The following is a 21,584-nucleotide window of genomic DNA, read 5'->3' on the forward strand; positions in this document are numbered from 1 at the left end:
CTTACAACACACCTCCAACACACACACACACACATACACTCATCTTCCTGGAGGATGATACAGTATCCTAGAGGGTTGTGAAAGCGGTCGACAGATCAAGGAAGCTTCAGCTTCGCAGAGACACCTGTCAAGCTGGGGTTAGCAGCTGCTGTCGGGTCTGCCCTCTGCAACCTCGGAGGAAATCGTACCCACACGGTGTGTGACTCCACTGATCTGGAATTGGAAATGGCGAGAGCTTCTAAGCAACACAAATGTCAGGGCAGAACTTCCAAACAGGCCGAGTCCCAGTTCATCCTGGGAGACTGTGCCTGAGAGCCCAACCCTGGGAATCGGGCAGAGAGAAAACCTGGAGAGTCGTTGGCCAATGAAAAACGATCATCGTGATCAAATCAGTGCTCTGAAAACGACTTTAAGTAAGCTATGCTAACTTGGGTCAGGCTCTGGACATTGGGGTGGGCTGAGCTGCTCACGCGCACTCTCCAGACTTTGAGCTTTTCTTGGAGATGCTAGGACCGTCGAGGAGGGGAAGGGAAGGAACTAGACGCTGCATCTTCGGCTTCTTCCTTCCCAGGCGGAGACAGCCTAGCCTGGAGGATTGCACGAGATAGGATCGAGTCCCAGTGGGTCCCCAGCGAGGCGAGGCGCGCCCGAAGGAATCTAAGAGTTTAATTAACTACCCTCTCCCCTAGCACACACACACGAAGTGAAGAGAGACCCAAATAAGCAATCCCCAAACCGTTTGATCAGAGGAAATTGGGTTTGTCTTCCCCCCCCTTCACCCTTCCTGTCTTTTCAATCCATCAGGATTGTTGGTTAAAAAAAGGGGGAGGGAGCATAAAATCGGGGGCGGGGCAGAGGAGACGACCGAGCTGCACTTGAGGACCTGGGCCGCGCCTGGGTGAACTTCGTCGCGCAGATAACCCGCCCCTCGCTCAGCGCCGGCGGTTGCTCGCCCAGCCGGTCCTGCCCAGCTCGCCGCCCGCCCGCCCGCACGCTCTGCCTCGCCGCCCCGCGCCCCGCGCCCGCGCGCCCTCCCGGAGCCGGGCAGCGACCTCTCCTTTCGGGGCCGAGCCGGGGTGCGCGTGGGCGCGCGCGCCGAGCGGCCTGGATCCCGCGGCGGCGTCCGCGCTCCGCGTTTTCGCTCCCGCCGGGCCTCGGAGGCCGAGGGCGGGGTGCGCGGCGGCGCCGCGGCGCGGGGCTCGGGAGTCGGGCGCACTCCGCCTGCAGCCCGCTGTGAGCGCCGCCTCCCGCGGCCGCCGCCGCCCGACAGCGCGCCCCGGAACATGCCAGCCTCGCGCCGCCTGCGCTGACTTCCCCGAGGGGCGCCGCGGCCGGCACTGCGACTTGCCGGGCTCTCGATGCTCCGCTTGCCGCCTGCCCTCGCCCACCCCTGACGCCGCGGACCTCGGCTCCGCAGACGTGCCGCGGCGCAGAGGACCGTCCAGCCGAGTTCTCTCTCCCTCGCGCGGGGTGAGTGGCAGCCCGGCTCCGGCCGGCTCTGCAGAGGGGCTGCGGCGCGGCAGTGGGGGGCGAGCGCCGCAGGGGAAGGGCCGGGCATCTAGGGTGTCACTGCGGGGGGCCTGTGACACCCAGACCGGGCCGGCAGAGCAGAAACCAAGAGAGAAGGGCAGATTCGGTTTGTTGTGGGCTGTGTAGACACTTAAAGCTGATACTGGGCTGCAGCACCAAGAGGGCTTCGGATAGGCTGCCCGCTTGGCTCCTGTTTGCTGCATCACTACCAACTCTTGCTTGATTCTCTCCTGCGTGGAAACCCGTTCGGTGGCCCCAGAGTTGGGGCGATGAGGGGCGCAGGGAGGCGAGGGTGCGTTGGCATGTGTCCGCCGCTTAGGATCGCCTGTCACCTACTGGCGTCCGGAGGAAGGGTGCTGATTCTCTCCTAACGCTCTGCGGAAAGGGCCCATTGCTTTTTGGCAGGGGTGCATCAGCTCCCCCGCCCTCCTCCCGCCCCGACAAAGGTGTTTTCTGAATGTAGCACGTATGTGGAAGAGAATGGGAGCGTCTTCTTCCCTTTAGGCAGAAAAAGTTGGAGAAACTGGGCATGTTAATAATTAGCAAGACCGGGACTCAGGATGCGGCAGAAAGCTGTTAAATTTTCATTGCCCTCCAAGAAAAACAAACGACATCGCCAGTGACGCTCGGCAGTGCCATATTTTTTTCGGGGACTTTGGGAAAATTGTCCACAGATTGTCTTCTGCAGGCTGAAGAATGAGGTAGGGGTGGGGGAGGATGGCTGGCATCGCACTGAGTTGCGGCTTGCCTAAGGAGGATTCCGAATCACAACCCAAACATATTTGGTTGCTGATTTTAGAAAGAGTATGGGAGGCAGATCTGGGCCGTGAACAAGGTGAAGAGCACACCCTGGGCGGGTAAAGATCGAAAGATCGTGCCTCTCCAGAGGAGTTCAGATGCATTTGTGCTATGAAGAGCAGGCATGTGTCTGTGATTTTTAGGACGGATTTTATGCAGGACAGTTTATACTGAACGAAATTGCATGTGAGCATGCCTCACGGTTGTGTGTACCTCTTCGTTTTAATCAGTACTTCAGAAGGCTGGGCCTGCAGCAGCTGGGTTACATAATTGATGTGGTTCACCAACAGATATTTTTTTAATGAGCTTTCGAAGGAAAGGGCACTTCTCTCTGTCCCTTCGGACAGGCCCAAGGTGTAGACCAGCAAGGGTTGCTGAGTGTTTGCCCTGGTCTGGCTCCAGATGTGTGAGCTCAGCTGTTGCCTGTCACTTAGGTGACAACTGGCCTTTTCCCACTAAGCCTTTGCTGTCTCCATTCTCCTCGGTGAAGTGTCAGCATTCAGCCGCCTTCTATTATCAGGAGTGGACTGCAGCCCCTTGGGAGGCGGCAGTCTTATTTGACCATCCTCAACAATATGTGTTTCCAGACTCTAGGAAGGGGGAAAAAAATCCCATGACAACAAGATAGATACATTTTGAATTGAGCACCAACTTAATCCAAAGATTCTGCTTTAATCAAGACAGCTCTGGAAGGATGACGCAATATTTGTCAAGCCTTTTCCTCTGGAACAATATTTACTCCCACCAAGGGATTTTAAACTTAGACAGCAGCCATTTATCTTGCTGTCTGGTGGGGCCCAGTTCAGTTTGCCTCCAATGTGGTCCTAGCCTAGGTGGCTGGGTTTGGCCTGGGACAGGAATCTGTCACTGTAGCCCAGCTGGAGCCTGAAGAAAGCAAAATACAGCACCTGCTGGTACCAGAGGGTTTCTAAATGCCATCAACTGGCGAGTCAGGAAACACAGAAGGAGATATTTTACAAGCCCTACCAGAAATGTTTATACAAAGGATTTAAAGGTTAACAATGCATGTGCACCACATATTAAAACTAAAGGTTCTAGAAATAAATGGACATTACCCACAGTTAAGAGGTAGCACACTTGCTGATGAACTCAAAAATCTGTTTTAATAAGTCATGGCTAACAATAGTGACTCTTTCTTGTGAATAAACCTAGGAAGGGAGGGAGGGGGGAGGGAAAGGAATGGAGGGGGGAGGGAAGGGAAGGGAGGAAGGGAAGAAAGAGGGGAGGGAGGAGAGGAGGAAAGGAGGGAGGAAGGGGGGAGGAAGGAAGGGGGAAAAACTGGATGGTACACAGAGGGTAGCCATGTTGATGTGAGCAAATAGGTTTGGGAAATTAATTTTTCCATCCTTAATGTGGTTCTTACTGTCGATTTATCACTGAGTGACCCTGTGGGTTTACAGGTTTTCTCAAAAGAAAAGTGATACGTTTTACTAAAATGACAGATTCAATCAGTTCTGCTAGCAATACCAATGAAACTTAAAAAGTTTATCATGTTTTTATAATCAAGTTCCATGGAACCACCATTTGCCTCTATAATAAAGGGGATTGCAATGAGTCAGCTTTGGTCATGCAAATAAAATCTAATATCATCTGGGGAGAAAAAAAAACCCTTATAGGCTTAATAGCTAACTATTAAGTTTAGAGTCAGATGTGGATAAAAGTATGGTTTCGACTAATATCCTCTCCTATGATGACTCTGAAAAGACACAAAAAAAAGAAAAAAAGTTAAAATTTGAGGCTTCTCTAATGAAGGATTTTTTAAAAGTAAGCTGAAATCTGTTTTAAAAAGTGACATTGTAAGATAATTTTTCTAGAAACTTTTGTAATTACTTGAAAGCAAAACACAAGAGTTTGAATATTAGGAGTGACTGTTCAGAGTACTCATGAAATGAAATAAGAATCTTTAAAAATTATTTTCCAGTAATTAAGTAACTCTTTTAATGGCCTATATATACAGTTTGTGTTTTCCAATATTATGGGGAAATGATTTTCAGGAAAAAATATCATTACCAGTATTCTAGTTGATAGCAGTTAATTTCCTGGTTAAAGTAGTTCATAAAAGGAAATTTTTCCTTTTAAAGAAAGGAAATAATTTAAAAAGGCAAAGTGATTCTCATCTGTGCATAAAAATGTTAAAGATGCCACTGGACCAGGATAGGCTCTGTCTTCTTGGAAAGGATAGGTCTCTTTTTTCTCATTTTATGTTAAATAATGTCAATTGTTTAACTCTTAGGAGTGTGAGAATATTCAATTTGCTTAAATCCACGTGTAATTATTCCCTAATAAAGAGGAGTTAGGAAGTGAATGAATTGCATTTCTTCGTTGGTTGGTTGGTGTTTTAAGGGACCATTACTGCTTTTTCTTCTGGTCACAGAATAAAGCATTTCCATATTGTGCACTAATATCTTTGGAAGGCTGGTGTGAGAGCAAACACGCTGGGAGAAGAAAGTACAGGAATCCGGGTGCCAAGTCCTGCATTGTTGCAGTTCCTCGAAACCTCAGGCAGCATATGGAGCCAGCACTCCAGAACAGAATGCCAGGGACAGAGGTGGCACCAGGAACCACAACAGCACTCCCCCCCACCACCACTTCTGGACTTCCCCATCTCAGATACACCCAAGTGTACCTCCTCCGCACCCCCAGTAACCGGTAAGGGCACCCTGTTGGACAGGCCGTGCTGAACTGAAGTCCGGGAGGCTTAACTGCACGTGTGCCGGTGAAGGAACCTTTGGAGCAGTGGAGGTCTGCTCTCAGATCGCTTGGGGGATGCAGCTAAGCCTGGCCTGCCCTCGGTCCCCTCTCTCCGGAAGCAGGGATGGTGGGAAGAGACACGCTTTACAGGTTGGAGCAGGCTGATGTCATGACACTTCTGGCATGGAGATACGGCAGAATAATCGGGTCCCTTTCCCGTGTGCCAGAATGACACGATTTTTCCAAGAACCAGTCCAGAGCCAGTGGTCCACTGGTACTATGTCCAGTTACTGAGGGCGGGGGGCGGAGATCAAACCTCTCAAAGAAAATGTAGTAATTCTTGTGTCTCTGTTTTGTTCACTTGTTTAGACTGAACTCTAAGTGCATTTTGGTCACTTTTGAAGGGACCTCTCTAGGAACAAGAATGATTGCCCAGCCTGAACTGATTAGAGCTTTCCGCCTTCATTTCCCTAGAAAGAGAGATTTTAAATTTAACATACAAATAAAAATGTCAGCAAAGCAGATGCCAGTGTAAACATGTTAAAACTTAAAGCTATAAACTAGCAAGCAGCTCTCATTTACCTTTACTTAACTTTTTCCCCCCACCCATAAGATTGGTCCTAAGTGATCCCACTGACCAATTAAACTGCAGTTGCGTTTTTCTCACTGGTAGATTTGGGGTAAACTCTTGGGAGAGACGCCTTTCATTTCTAGTGGATTGCACTTCAGGAAGAAAAAAAAAAACAAAACGTTAAGGCTGTGTTATTTCAGTTGTTCTAGTATTGAAGTCATATACTCCTAAGAGTTTTGTCCCGATTGCTGATTTACAGCACCCACCCTCTTTTGCTTTGTGTATGCTTCTCTGTTTCCTTCTCATCTCATTGGGTCTCTGGAAAGAAAGATTTGTCAATAATACAGTGGAAATATTGCAGTCAGATGCAGACCGGTAAGTAGACTCCTCAGTGCAGTGAGCTCTCACTCAGCTGCCCTTCTTTTATCTGAGGCACAGATCCCACAGCTCGCAATTATGGTCTTTGACTTTGGTAACAATTCTGTTTGAAATGTTTCCAATTACACACAATATTGGCGGCATGTAGCAGCTGCATGCCAAAAAGCATTTCGAAGCATGTTCCAAGAATCAGGCTGTGATTGCTTTTAATTTAAATGAAGGCTATTTGGTTTCCTGTGAAGTTTTTTATAACCACCTCCTTTACCCCCCCCCCTCATTTTTGTTGCCTTTAAAAGAAGTCTGATATAAAGTAGCCACCACTTAACATGATACAAAATTGGCCCTGGTTTTCTAGGATGGCCCTTGGCTTTGAGCAAGCCTAACTGAACTGTTCATTAGAGGAAATTTTAAAGAAATATCGTATACTAGTTTGGATTTCCCAATCCAAAGAATAAGAGGGGGAAAGGTTATCTGATTAAGTGGCTAACTTTTTTTTTCAAGCCCCCCCCCACCTCCTTCTTTAGCAATCTATCATTATAATTATCTTTTTAGGTCCCTGGACGCTGTCTTTTCTTCAGATTCTTCTATTTTACTTTTATGAGCCCATGATCATGTGTTAAAAACACATTAAAAGGGTAGAGAGAGATCAATAAGAATATTCCTTGAAGGGGTGGGGGGAGACCAGCAAATAATCCACCATTCTGCAGCCACCAAACCCTCCAGATCGGCCCCCGCTGTGGGCTTGAAATTTCTGAACACTGAAACCTTTTAAAAACGGTAGTGGTTTAAATCTTTTAATAGCTACCAGATATACTTGACTTACTAAATCTGAAAATAAGAAAATATACACTCTCAGGACTTGGAGTGAAGGGATTGGTTACAGGACTGGGGGTGTCTGTTTCCAGGCTGGTTTGTTGGCCCATTTGAAACATAACACCTAGAGCTAGAGGGTATCCAGTAACTGAGGTGCTAAGATGGTCCTAATTAAGGTGTTTTCACATAGGCTCTTTCAATCCTGGCAAAAAACATCCTATAGAATAGAGTGCTTCTTTGGGTTGAACAGTAGTTGACTTGCATGAATGCCAACATCTCTTCTGGCATTTTTGGAAATCTTCCATAGTGTAATAAATAGTGCTGTATAACCCAAATTTGTAAATGCCATGTTTCATGTAGCCCCTGGAGAGACAGCTGAAATTAACCCAGGCTGCTAGGAATCATTGAGATCCGGGAGGTTAGGTTACTGCCTAAATCCAAGGTAACTACCACCAATGAGTGATAGTGGAGGCCTTTGATCCAATGAAGGAGAAGGTGTGAGGCTAGCCTTAGTATAGCAGTGTCCTGGGAAGAAGTGCCCACCAACTGATGCTTAGACTTCTCCTTTATCCTTGCTGTCCTTCTTAGAGAAAATTTGCTCAGCTCGAGGTAAAATGAGGTTTATGTTGCTTTACCAGCTGAGCACCGAGCCTGCCAGATACATGCCCCACCCAGGCCCATTGCTATAGTGACAAAACCCACAGTAGCTATGGTTGAAATAGAAGGGCTATTAAAACCCTTTTCTCTATTGGCCAGCTCCTCTGCCCTAGTTAAAATGCTGTCTTCTGGGTGCACGAGCACACGTGCACACAAGTACAAACATATACACACCAGTCTTTCAGTCTAAAAATAGTAAACTGCTTTAAACCATTTACAGTTTCACCAAAAGCATTTGCACTTCTTTTTTTCCCCCTTTTATCTCCCTGATAAGCAAATAATATGGTAATCTTCTGGAGACACTCATGACTTGTTAACTGTAATTGATATTTCCAACTATGTTATTTACATGCTTGAATAATCTAAGTTCCTTAGTTAGGATCTGAAAAAGAGCTAGATAGTGTGGCATTTTGTTTTGTTTTAAAACATCACTTCCAAACAATTTAGGGAACTGTTAGATTTTATGTGAGAAGACTGCTTAGTGCTCCAGTGTTGGAATACTTGCTATAATGTGTGTCAAAAAGAGACGGCATTTTAAATTCTTCTCTGTGTAATTAATAAGTATGTTTGGTGCCTGAAGTGTATGCGTGTTACATAATTTTTAGAAAGAGATAAAGTTAGGTCTGAAGTACATTAGAGAATCACAGATGTTTCTTGTAAGAAAATACATATGCTTCAGAGGAATTTTGAACTGCTTTCTGATGCTTAGCTTTGTTCATTGCAAGGATCATATGAATAATTTCATTGAGTTCTTTAGTTCTTATTTACACAAGCCTTGAGAAAGGAGCTGAAGTGATAAATAACTTGCTTCCCTCACCTAGTTCTAAAACGTTTTAGCCTTTTATGTTTTTGTGAATGTGAAGGGAGGGGATAAAATATACAGAGAAGATGTTTGTGTTTAACTAACTTAATCATATAAGTTCTCTTTGTGGGCCTTCTATAAGCTTAAACAGCTTGCCAGGCTAATAGCCAAAAACATGTCCTTAAGTACTGCCAAACGTGTTAAAAGCAGACCAGGCTTTCTTCATATTGAAGTGTTAGAAACTTTTTTTTAACCTTCTGAATTTTAAGGAATAAGCCAGGAAAAAAATCATTCTCTTCTTCTCCCCCTCCTTACCCATGAAAACCAAAATTATGGTTCATTGCAGTGGTGAAATGAGAAACTGATAGGAATAATCATATTTATTTGAGAGTGTTTTAAACTAGCTTGACTTGGCTGTTTAAGGAGGAAGCAACGAGGTTACTATGGTATATGATGGGTTTTTTGTTAATTGTATGTTTGTGTTGCCCATAGACACTGGCTTTTTACTTTGGTTCAGTAACTTTTAACAAGTGTTGGTCAGTTTATCCTTTTTCTTGAGCAGAGCTTCAAGAGTAGACAGTGGTGATGTGGTATAATAGTGCAGAAAAAGTCAGTTTTTCTACAGTCTTTTTCTGAAAATTAGAAAAATGGGACTGCAATATAGCTGTGTGATTTCAGGTCAGCCTCTCAACCTTTCTGGGCCTCAATTTCCTCATATTTAAGTGAGGGAATTAGTTTAGATCAGTATATATTAACCAAAGGTTTGAATCCTAAACACCTATGGAGCTTTTTCAAAATACAAATACACAGAGATTTTAAGGCAGTGGCTTTTGGGTGGGGTCTTGCACATTTAGCTTGAAAAAGCTTCTTCGGTAATTCGATGCACAGCTGTGGTTAAAAGCCACTAAATTAGATGATCTCTGAGATTTCCTTCTGGTTCTAAAATGTTATGTTTCTAATCCTACGAGTCTGAACTACTTTCCTTCCTTCTTTCCTTTCTCCCTCCTTCCTTCACCTCTATGTTTATTCCTAATGTTGCTGTCAAAAATTTATAGATATCATTCTAACCCACTTCCAGGAATATCTGTGTTCCACTCTTGTAAGTAGATGGTAATTAATGTGAGGGAGGGACCATGTTTGTTCACCATTGTGTACCCAATGCCTAACATAGTGCCTGGCACACACAAATGTAGAGAGCCCAAGAAGTCAGGAGACTTCTTGAAAATGTAGTATTATGTTTTCAAATAATATGCTCAGTATGCTTTTTGTCAACCTTTCGGATACCTTTCCAAATTTAAAACAATGGATATAATTGTTTATCTGGAAAACAGCATAATAAATACATTATTTTCCTTATGTTTCCAGACTTTGGGGATACTCCATAGTGTATTGTGGTTTTTTTGGTCCAGATTAACTGCTGATTTCATTACTTTAAATTCAGAAGTACAGAAATAGTAAGTGTTGGTGAGGATGTGGAGAAAAAGAACGTTTGTGCACTCTTGGTGGGAGTGTAAGTTGGTATAGCTGCTGGGGAAAACAGAAGGAGGGTCCTAAAAAAATTAAAAATAGACCATATGATCCAGTAATTCCCCTACTGGGTATTTATTTACAAAACAAAAAAGAAAACACAAATTCAAAAAGATGTATGTATGCACTCCTGTGTTTATTGCAGCATTATTTATAATAGCCAAGATATGGAAGCAATCTAAGTGCCCATCGATAGAAGAATGGATAAGGAAGATGTGGTGTGTGTGCGTATGTATATATAATGCATAATATAAATAATGGACTATTGCTGAACCATAGAAAAGGATGAGATTGTGCCACTTATGAAACATGACTGGACCTAGAGGGTATTATGCTAAGCGAAATAAATCAGACTGAGATAGACAAATACCATATGATTTTACTCATATATGGAATCTAAAAAAACGAATGAACAAACAAAAAGCAGAATCGGACCAGTAAATAGAACAAACCGATGATTGCAAAAATGGGTGAAGGGGAGTGGGAGATTACAGACTGCCTGTTCTGGAAGGAGTAAGTCGCAGGAATAAAAGCCACAGCCTAGGGAATATAGTCAATGATATTGTAATAGCACTGTATGGTGACAGACGGCAGCTACACTGGTGGGGAGCCCAGCATAACACGTAGAGGGGTTGAAGTGACTAAGTTGTACACCTGAAACTAATGTAACATTGTGTGTCAGCCATACCAGATTCAAAACACAATTTAATCAATAAATAAACAATAAGGGGGAAAAAATAAACGAAAATAAATTGAGGTACTTCTTCTGAAAAGGTATCTGGAGGTTGGAAAAAAAGCTTATTATTTGACAGTGTAATTAACATTCTGTTAGAAAACAGTTTATCTTATGAAAGACATAGTTTTTCCTGCGTGGCCTTACGTTTTGGTGCCTGTATGTGTGGAATGAATGAATCAATGCCCAGTTTTCTGTGATCATCTTAATGTGGGTCAGTTTAAGAAATATAACCCAACCATTATCGCCATAAACGTTTCAGAGCTTATCTGACAAATTTACAACTTCATTACAATTTTAAATCTTATTTTTAAATATTTTTTTTTTTTTTTTTTTTTAAAGCAGGGGGAGTGGGAGAGGGAGAAGCAGGCTTCCCGCTGAGCAGGGAGCCTGATGTGGGACTTGATCCCAGGACACTGGGATCATGACCTGAGCCGAAGGCAGGTGCTTAACGACTGAGCCACCCAGGCACCCCATTATTTTTAAATATTTTTAATTACAAAGGTTAAAAATTTTAAATAGATTTTTATCAAGACAGATTTCTTAATAAAGTGTGTCTGATTAAGCCCTTTGTCTTTTTCAACAACAGAAATGCTAATTTGCATTCTTTTGACTAGTGAAGTAAGCTAGCTAATTCAAACTGTTTTTTATGGCCAATTTTGATCCTTTTTCAAACATAATTCCATATCATATATTTCATAACATATGAAGTGCTTTAAAACTGTCCAGATCCATACTATACAGAGGTTCATATTCAAAATATATATATATTTTTTGTTCTAGATAAGATAAATTAGAGTCTCAATAAAATATAAGCACACTCAGTTTTTCTCAAATAACTGTGATGCATCTGAAAGTTTTATTATCAAGCATTGATAATAAAATAAGAATAATTGATAATAATAAAAATTGATAAATTCTTGGTTGCATAGTTTTATAAAAGTTGATCAAAAGAGTTTATTGTCCATTTTGTTTCTTTGCTTTTTCTTCTTCGGTCTTTGAAAGTTTGGATTATTTCCTATCATTATCCATTATTACCATTACTGTAGAACATAGAGTAAATTAAAAAAACTTAAATCAGTCAATATCACTACTATTTCTGTATGGCATTAAAAAATAAGAAATTTATATTTACCTAGCTTACTTGATTTTTTTGTTGTTACATGTTGCCCTTCTTATGGGTGGGTTTGTTCTTTTGTTTTATTTTTAATTAAAAGGGGGACTTTAAAAACTCACCATTCTAAAACCTGGATAACTGTCCAGTTTCCTTTGAACTTTCACTGTATAGGCATGACCAGTAGCAAAATCAGCTACCCTCAGCTCATTTTTTCCTACTGTATACCCACTGCCAATTCAAATAATCAGGACCTCAGAGTGGAAATTTGTACCTGCATTATCTACTTGGGTTGTTTGCACAATGTAACTGGAAAACTCTCTCTCTTAGTCATTAAGTGAAGAGATACTGTGAGGCATTTTAGTCAGGAAAAAGATTAAGCTGTAGCTAAACAGGGTTTAAGGATCATTGGAGATAAATTGAGAGCTGGTTCAAAGTATTGTATAAAGCTTTATTATTTGTAGGTTTCACTTTCCTGTCGTTTCACAGCTAATCTCCTTGTTTGACTAGACTTGACAAGCTAACATAAAAGGACAAGTGTAGGTTTTTCCAGGTGGGATCACAGCTCTTTGCATCATTTCAGGTCTCAGCTCAAAAGTCATCTGATATCAGGGAGGCCTTCCCTAATCACCCTATATAAAATAGCAGCACTCTTGCCTGCCCCAGCCATCACCCAGCACTTCTGAGAGCCCCTCATCCTGCCTCACTTTTCTCCATAGCACTTAACCACTATCAGATACTTACTTATTATAGCTGTCTGTCCCATGAAGAAATCTATGCTGTCTACTGCCTTATCCTCAGTCTTAGAGGCACATAGAAGGTGCTTAATAAATTCCTGCAGAATGAATGACTGCAAAAATACAGGGAGCTAGCTGTGCTTCAGTTTGGGGCACCCCCTCCCCAATCTAAGAGTATGTATTGCTGAGCAAGTTAGAGAGCTTTATGCTCATATTCTCATTCTTAAAGTTAGCAAATAGCCACCCTTGTTTTACAGGATAGGCATTTGTGGACCGTTTTGTTTTTGTTTTTGTTTTGTGGACTGTTTTAATGTTATATATAAAATAAAGACAAATAGAACCCAGTATTCTGTTTTTGTCTGAGTGAAAATTTTCAGAACAAAGATTTTTCTGTGTGTTAAGTCTGTGAGTTTTTTGTTTTGTTTTCTTTTTGCAGCTGAAGTAAAGTTTCTGAGCTGTTTCCTTCCTTATCTGAATAAAAAGCCAGAGGAACATGATAAGAGTATGAGGAAAAAGACCGATAGAATACCCCACCTCCCCTCCCCCATAAAGTGATCAATGAAATGTAATCAAATAGCAGACTGATGCCATATTAATAGAAGATTGAATATTGGCTGCAGGGAAGCTGTGTGACTTCCCTCTTCATAATATATCCATACTACTTTGTAACCTTTGCCAAAAACAGAGGCAGTATCTTCAGACAAACTTGCGGTGTTGCCTTGTATTTTAAAACAAGGGTAATGGGTCGTCTTTCACTCAAGAAATCCTCTGACTTAAATTCCAGAGGTGAAAAGCTAATCCTCTAAGTGATTTCAACTAGCTTACTAGGAAACCTAGTTGCTTAAAATTATTATTTTAATGTCTCAGTTTCCAGGGTTAAATGGGCAGTGGGTCAACTTTCCTATTAAGGAGCTGAACCCACTTATTTGTCCAGAAATTATCATGTTTTAACTGGGAGGGTCTTTACTAATAATAAGACTGATACCTCCAACATACACAAAGCTCTTGCAAATTCATCTCATTTACCTTGGCTGCATCTTTGTGTGAAGGTTTAACCAAGGTTTTCCCAATTTACTGTTGAAGAAGCTGCTTGTTAGTTCAAGATACACCTTCCTAAGGAGCTTTGGCTTGGCAGTTCCTAAATAAATGAACGTTTGTAGTTCAATTTTCAGAAAGAAAGAAAGAAAAGAAAGGGAAAATAAGCAAACACTTGTGACATACAAAACTGATGGTTTCATTGTTTTGTAAATATTGCTGTTTATATTCATTCTTTTTTTTTTAGAGACAGCTTGAGTGAGGGGCAGAGGGAGAGGGGGAGGGAGGGAGGGAGAGAGAGAGAGAAGCAGACTCCCTGCTGAGCAGGAAGCCTGATGTGGGGCTCCATCCCAGGACCCTGAGATCATGACCTGAGTCAAAGGCAAAAGCTTAACCAACTGAACCACCCAGGCGCCCCATGGGAGAGAGAGAATCTTAAGCAAGCTCCACACTCAGCATGGAGCCCAGTGGAGGGGAGGGGCTTGATCTCAGGACCCTGCGATCATGACCTGAGCCCAAATTAAGAGTCAGTCGCTTAACCAACTGAGCCATCCAAGCGCCCATATGTTCATTCTATATTAAATGCTGTTAGATAATTATAGCCCCTCCTGCTACTGACTTGCATGTGACTTGGATAAGTCACTTAATTTTCTGGACTTTTTATCCACTCTGTGCCTCAGTTTCCTCAATTATAAAAGGAGGGTCCTAATGAATTTTTAAGCTCAAAATTTCTTAATTCTAAAATGCTGGATTTGGAGGCTGTAACTTCAAGGGAGATTGATAATAAATTGGAGCTGATATTTTTTTATCATTAACTTTCCCTACCTAAGTTCCTGGCTAGAATTATTTAACAGTCAACTCAGAATTATTCATATAAGCCAGGTGAAACTTTAAAAAATGGTTTCCTTATTCATGATTCTGTGTGGCCAGTTCAAAATTCAACAATAGCTATATTTTAAAGACCTGAGAGAAAATACACTTTCCTTACCAAAAGTCTGGTTTAATAGGTTTTATTATAGTTTAACATGAGGAACTTAAAAAATATAGTAATGTTAAGAGCAAATTACTAATCTAATATAGTTACAACAATGGCATACTTATGTTCACACTAAAATTAGAAATGTGAGCACTGTGTTTATGCACGGGAAATGTGGAAAACTTATAAAGTAGAACTCAAGGTAGCATGTTCACTTATGTGATCACATTGTGATTATAACTTTTTTAACATGTGTGTGTCCATTGACCAAATTGGAATTAATTTAGGGAGGTTTAGAGAGGGTTTACTGGAAAATAAAGAGAGCCTATCATCCATTTTAGTTGCATTCCGAATATTTTTTGAAACCATAATAATATTCTTTTCTCCCCCACTCCCCAAATAAAAGCTGGTGAAAATATGCAGCAAGTGGTGAAACTCTTTCGGTGTTAAACACTACGTGTTGGCATGTGTCACCATACCTACTGGCCTGGGTGTTCCATTTTTATAGCAGTGTGTTTAATTAACTCGGTAACTTTTAAACACATTCTTAGGGCCTTGGATCTCATTCACATTCTAATTAGGCTGAGCCTGAAGTTACAAATAGCCCACCGGGAAGTATAGCATCTGTATTCTATCTAAGAAGATGGAATTCATGAATTGTTCAGATGAACGTAGCAATGAGCCATGGCACATCTCCTGGCAGGTGCATAAATGACTATGAAGGGCTGTTCTAAGAGGAAGGACTATCTATATAAATGTGACATTAATAATCACCAGTTTGAATCTGGGTCACTTCAGCCATGACTCCAAGATCAAACGCTATCAGCTGGTAATGAGTGTGTGAAAGAACTGCAGGAAGGCATTCCATGGTTAATGACACCTTTGTGGGCCTTCCCAGCAGCCTCTTAGAGGGTGGGCCAGGAATAAAGTCCCACCTGCGCTTGGCTGGGAGGTCGGCCCTCCCGGTTACAGCTGGGCACACTTTTGCAGAGATGTCTTGGGAACAGTTCACGCTGTTTTCTCTTCTTCTGGCTCCTGAAGCGGATGTACAGAACCTTTCGTCTTCTGCCTCTTTTCCTGACCATTTACTGGCTTCCAAGTGACGGAAGCTCTTTTGCATATTCTGTGCCTTTTTTTTTTTGCTGTTCCCTGAAAGAGAAATGGCATTGACAACTACATGTTAACCATTTCACATTAAACTTCCCCATTTTTATTTCAATGTGGGGGCATCTTTTCCATCTCAGCACGCCTCTGTGGGCCTCTGTGGTTGGCTGGGCACTGGGCTAGGCTGTGGAAGTACAGGCTTTAAATAGGAACGGTTCTTGTCTTACTGAGCGGGCGGCCTTGTAGGGAAGGAAGGAAGGCATCGAAGCCCTTCCTTGCGAAACATGGTGGTGGAGGCAGGAACAGCGAAATGTCCTGGAATTAACAGCAGCACAGAGGCGAGGGCAGAAGTCCCGGGTCCTGTGCAGATTATGTAAGGAAGGCTTCGGAGAGGGGGAGATGGCTGAGCTGGATGTTAATGACTGAAAAGGAGTGCGCCGCGCCGTTCGAATTGGAGACTGACTCATTCTGGGCCAAGAGAAAAGTGGGGGCAAAGGCAAGAACCATGATACTCAGAGAATTGTGAGTCTTTATATGTGGCCCGAAGATTAATTACGCTCCTGGTCATACACTCAGTGCCACCTTTATAAAATCTCAATCAGAAGTAAGAGATGGAGTTTGACAACTTTAATTGGGACCCTGTCTTTCTCCCCGTGGTTGATTTTCAGCTTCTGAGTAAGGTGTATTTACCTGGCCAGTCTACCAGGTATTTACATCGTGCCTTTCATTGGTACAATCTACATTTATTTACTCCTCATTTTCACTGCCAGGTTTCCATTTCAGCCTTGAGTGTTTAGACAACATTATATGAGTGTTATACTTTTATGACGTTTGCTTTAAGTACTGTAAGAGTTTTCCGTGAAAGCTAACGGTTGGGGAGAAAGAAGAGCACCAAGTGGCCTCCAGATGTGTGTTATTGTGTTGGTATCTCTGTTTTGTTTTCATAAGAACTTTTTTTAAGCTTAAAAAAAACCTTACCAAGCAGAAAGAGCGGACAATAGACTCATAGGGGATGAACTATTTTCTTCATTTCCTGATTGTTTTCTTGAACTCCTGTTTTAAACACTATGATTCACCTGGAAAAAAAAAAATCCATCACAATATACTCTACTTTTAAAAGCAAATCATATATGTTTGTTTTTCAAAGATAAACTCACCTCTTAGGTTGGAAGGTTTCACTGTTTCAATATGCGGTTCTTCAATATGGTGATATAAAAATGGTGATTTAACATCTTTTAGAATTTCTGCCATCTAATTGTTAATCAGTATGTTTTCAGGCAGTCTGGCGTGTGATAAATATTTTGTAGCATATGCAGCTGAACATGTCAATTTCAAAGGGCTTTACAAGCTCTAATTAATTTTCACAACAACCAGATGCACTCCAGTTTATTGATGGGAAACCCACAGACAGTGGAGTTCAGAGAGTTGCCCGGATTCCTCTAGCAAAGTGGTTTTCAAACTTTTTTTTTTTTTGATACGTGAACCCTTTTCTCAAACACAAGATTATCTGGAACTCCAACCTAAAAAGTAGGGAGGTAGAAAAAGGGTTCGTTGTTCTAGGACTGCCAGATTTATCAAACTAAGAAAACACATAAGATGCCCAGTTAATTTGAATTTCAGATAACCAGTGAATACTTTTTAGTATAAGTGTGTCCCAAATATTGCATGTCCCTAAAGCCATTATTGGTGGTTTATCTGAAATGCACATTTAACCGGGCATCATGTATTTCACCTGGCAACTCAGCTGCACACTCCCAGTACCCCCATCTCCTCCCCAGCCAGGTGGGTGGCTCAGTCAGTTGAGCATCCGACTCTTGATCTCAGCTCAGGTCTTAATCTCAGGGTCATGAGTTGAAACCCCATGTTGGGTTCCACATTGGGGTGTGGAACCTACTTAAGAATAAAGTGAAGGCTATCTTAATTTTTTGCTGGGGGAGCGGAGAGAGAGAGCATGCACACTTAAGCAGAGTGGGGTACAGAGGGAGAAAGAGAGAATCTCAAGCTGTGCCCAGCAAGCACGGAGCTTTTTGTGAGGCTTGATCTCATGACCCTGAGATCATGACCTGAGCCGAAATCAAGAGTCAGTTGCTTAACCAGTGGAGCCACCCAGGCGCCCCAAATGAAGGCTATCTTAGAGAATCTCCATGATCATGCCTCTCCTGTGACACATGATAATTTTAAAGATCATTGTCTTTGTTTTGCCTTTCTTATTTTTTAGGATAAAATAGATTCCCAGTCTTTGGGAGCAATGTTTGTTAAGTTACCTATTTGTAGAAGTCAACAATTTAACTGCCCTGAGTAAGGAGAACTGATGGTATAATCAGAATCGCAGGTGGGCCAGGGGCTCCTGGGTGGCTCAGTCATTAAGCGTCTGCCTTGGGCTCAGGTCATGACCCCAGGGTCCTGGGATCGAGCGCCGCATCGGGCTCCCTGCTCCCACTCCCCCTGCTTGTGTTCCTGCTCTATCTCTCTCTCTGTCAAATAAATAAATAAAATCTTTATTTAAAAAAAAGAATCGCAGGTGGGCAAAGTAGAATCGATAAAGAGAAAAATGGGTGGGAGCTCTTGGGTGTGATTCTATAACAACCCAGGGGAGAGGTGTCTCGAATAGGCTTATCCCTGGCTTTTGGTTGATGTGTACGTTTTGGTGGTCCTGGCTTAATGAAAGTACCCATTAAAGTAATTCAGTCATTTTGCTCAAATATTATAGTGCAGCCCTTGCATATTACTTTTATTTCTCAAGCCGACTACCCCACAGAATATTCTTATTTTTTCAACTATTATATTTCTCAGCGTAACTCAGTACTGTCTGATTAGTGATCAGAAACCACTAACTTTGTTTAGGGTGAAATAGTCCTCCGCTGCCCCAGCGACTCCCTGGAGGGCCCTCTCCCTGCGTCTGTGGAACTTGGATGCTTTGGGTGTGATGCCCTGCATGGGTGTCCTCTTGACTGTAGGTACTTATTTTGTATTTGCAAAATGTTAGTAGTGGTCAGATTAGGAACGGGTATGATTTTTTTCTTTGTCCCATTTTCAGTTTTTCCAAAATTGGTGCTGTGTTACTCTTAAAAATAAGAAAAACAAGTGTTAGTGATATAGTTTAACATTTTCCCAAGAAATAAAAGCCCATAAACAGTGATTCTGTGTCTAAATGTTCCAAAGTATAGATGAAGATGATCTGGTTTATAGATATTTTTTTAAAGCTTTATTTATTTGAGAGAGAAAAAAAGAGTGTGTGCATGAGAGTGTGTGGGGGGGAGGGGCAGAGGGAGAGAGAAACTCAAGCAGACAACCCACTGAGAGCAGAGCCCAACACGGGGCTCCATTCCAGGACCACAAGATCATGACCTGAGCCGAAACCAAGAGTCGGACACTCAACTGACTGCACAACCCAGGTGCCCCAATTATTCTTTTTAATTGGCAAATGCTTATATATTTTGAAAGTTAATTGTAATGTAAAATCTACCCAAGCTATTTACACTTAAAATTTATCTCTCATTCATTCATTCAACTAATACTTATTTTTTAAAAGATTTTTATTTACTTGTCAGAGAGAGAATGCACAAGCAGTGGAGAGGGCAGGCAGAGGGAAAAGCAGGTTCCCACTGAGCAAGGAGCCTGATGTGGGACTCGGTCCCAGAACCCCGGGATCATGACCTGAGCCAAAGGCAGACCCTTAACCAACTGAACCACCTAGGCATCCCTCAACTAATATTACTGAGAAAACATAATAATAGACATAATTCCTATGTATCATAAGAAAAGGGGCTGGTGGAAGGAAGGAAAGGGGATGAGGAAACCAAAGATATGACCCCATGATCTACATCCTTTATTATGTAACTGAGCCAGGCTGGGGAATGCACTCATACAGGTAAACCTGAAATAGGGAGAAAAGATGTTTGGCCTCAATTAGCAAATGAGCCCTCCGATGCTCAGTGAGGGTGAGTGTGACCTCCGTGAAACTCAGTGTCACCATCAGAACCCAAAGGCCCAGGTCACCCAAGTGACTGTTAGGCGTTCCTATACTTGTACCATAAACACAAGCTTCCATCCCGGGAGCTGGATCTGAAAAGCCGCTAGAATCCCTGCTCGTTTCCAAACACAAGGCCTGGGACAGGGAGGTTCACCTGCTTCCCCCCACCAGCTTTGGACACAGCCTGGATTTGTGCTGCACGACTCCGCCTCCCCTAGGCTGGTTTCAAGGATTTGTTTTTAATCAACTATATAGCATAAGTTACAGGGACATTTTCTTTTTTCTAGTAGCTTCTTTATTCTCTTGGAGGAAATAGCCTGTAATTTTTTTCTTAGAATACCACTTCATAACATCTCTTTTGCTGGTCTTTTTTTTTTTTTTTTTTTACTCTGAAACTTACACTGACTCTATAATATGGAAAAGCCCCAAAAGCCCAAAATATTTGTATTTTTTCTTTTATAATATTAACACGTGTAAATTTAGCGGTTCATTATGTTTACCTCCTTTCACGGTCAAATAGGCTACATTTTTCTCTACATTTCCTCATGGCCAGTTGAAGGTGGAATTTAAGAGGCTGTGTGAGGGGATTTGCATGAGAAAGGCTAGGAAGTTAAAGATTTTGTGTTTGCTAAAACAACCTTTGGGGTCAAGGTTAAATTCACACAAACGACTGCATATTAAATTAAACTGAGTTATTGTTGATATTCGTATGTAAATGTTTGTGAAAATAACCTCCCAAATATACAAAATAGCTACTTTAAAATAAGCTATTTTTATTTCTTTTGACTATATATGCTAAAGCTTATATAATAATTTTCAAGACCTACTGAACATGGAATTTTTTATCTGTTAAGAAGCACATTTGGATTTGGAAATCCACTGAAATGAATATAAAACCCTTAAACTTCCATTTTTCTTATGCATAAACTAGGTGTCTTCTAGAAGAGAAATAGGAATACCATTCAGAATTGCCTAATCATAAGTCTGTGACTTGTTGGAATCAAATAAATATCTTGATCAGTTAAGCTGCCAGATGGAATTTTATCTAAAAGTAGTACAGCTTCTTTCATACGTTAGGACTGCTGTGAATTTTATCACCAAGTCATTTCATACCCCATTTGGAAGGCAGCCACTTAAGCGTGGAACATGACAATTGTTTAACAGTGCATAGTAAAAGTTAAATAATTTATGACTCATGGAAGGGAACTGTATCCAATTGAAACTTCCATGGTAATTCAGGTAGGTGGACATAACCACCCAGGTGTCTTGGAACTGTTCCAAGGCTAATGAGCTCATAAGGCTGAAGCCTCCTTTGCTGTGCCTCCCTTGTTAATTTACTTGTCTATTAGCTCAGTGCCACCTAACATCTTGCTGGGACATTGATTCTACATTGATTCACAAAGGAACGCCTTGGGTCACCCAGTGAGTATCTAGTCTATAGCAGGTGTCTCTGTGGGACTCTGATTTCAGAATCTGCTGCTCAGCTGATGATAGAGTCTTTCAGCTGTGCTAGCCAGAGCAGAATTTCCAATGCCATGCTGCTCGTCTTAAACACGAACCTTGGTGGAGTGATATGTCCCCATTATTGATCCATCTGTTCCAGGGATTACATCAGCACAAAGGGTTAATTTGTCTTGTTTGGGGGGTCATGTTTAATTGCATAGGTCAGCAAAGGATGATAAATGACTGCTTTTTAATTTCAAGTCTCTGCCTCACTTTTTCCTTTAAGATGGATGAACAGTACAATCAATTTCCTTACTCGGCACAGCTGGTACCATAGAATGACGCATAGGCTGAAAAAGGTTACCGCTATTGAAAACCCGAGTTAAGCAGTCCAGAAAGTTAACTGTCGAATATCCTTAAACTGAAAGCCTCCCACATCCAACAGGAAGAAAGGAGGCACTAGATGGCAGTCTTAAACTTGAAATGACCTGTCCTTTCTTAAATACATTACCTGAAAGCAGTTACATCTCTTTCAAATGAACTTGGGTTTGAACTCTACTGTATAAAACTTGCAAATCTAAAGGCATTATGAAGTTTAATGTCATCTTATAGAATTTTGCTTTTGAAATTAAAAACGATATATTAAAGGCTCTTTGCTGAACTGGTTTATTGACTGAGTTA

The 21,584-nt window shown here is 41.9% G+C and overlaps 1 protein-coding gene across 3 annotated transcripts in view; it reads left to right on the forward strand.

The window, feature by feature from the left end:
* Positions 1-895: 895 nt before the first annotated feature.
* Positions 896-21,584, forward strand: part of PRICKLE1 (prickle planar cell polarity protein 1) — a 108,648-nt gene continuing 87,959 nt past the window's right edge. For 2 of the 3 annotated variants that reach the window (XM_045873600.3, XM_045873605.3), the window contains exon 1: positions 896-1,470. The gene's annotated coding sequence lies outside the window, so the exon portion shown is untranslated. Of the gene's footprint in view, positions 1,471-4,723; positions 4,999-21,584 lie in introns of all 3 variants that reach the window. The other variant, XM_045873602.3, reaches the window with a different exon arrangement.

The sequence above is a fragment of the Mirounga angustirostris genome, unplaced genomic scaffold, assembly GCF_029215605.1.
Source record: "Mirounga angustirostris isolate CCGP_5_RB_7025 unplaced genomic scaffold, mMirAng1.0.hap1 SCAF_5, whole genome shotgun sequence".
Taxonomy (NCBI): domain Eukaryota; kingdom Metazoa; phylum Chordata; class Mammalia; order Carnivora; family Phocidae; genus Mirounga; species Mirounga angustirostris.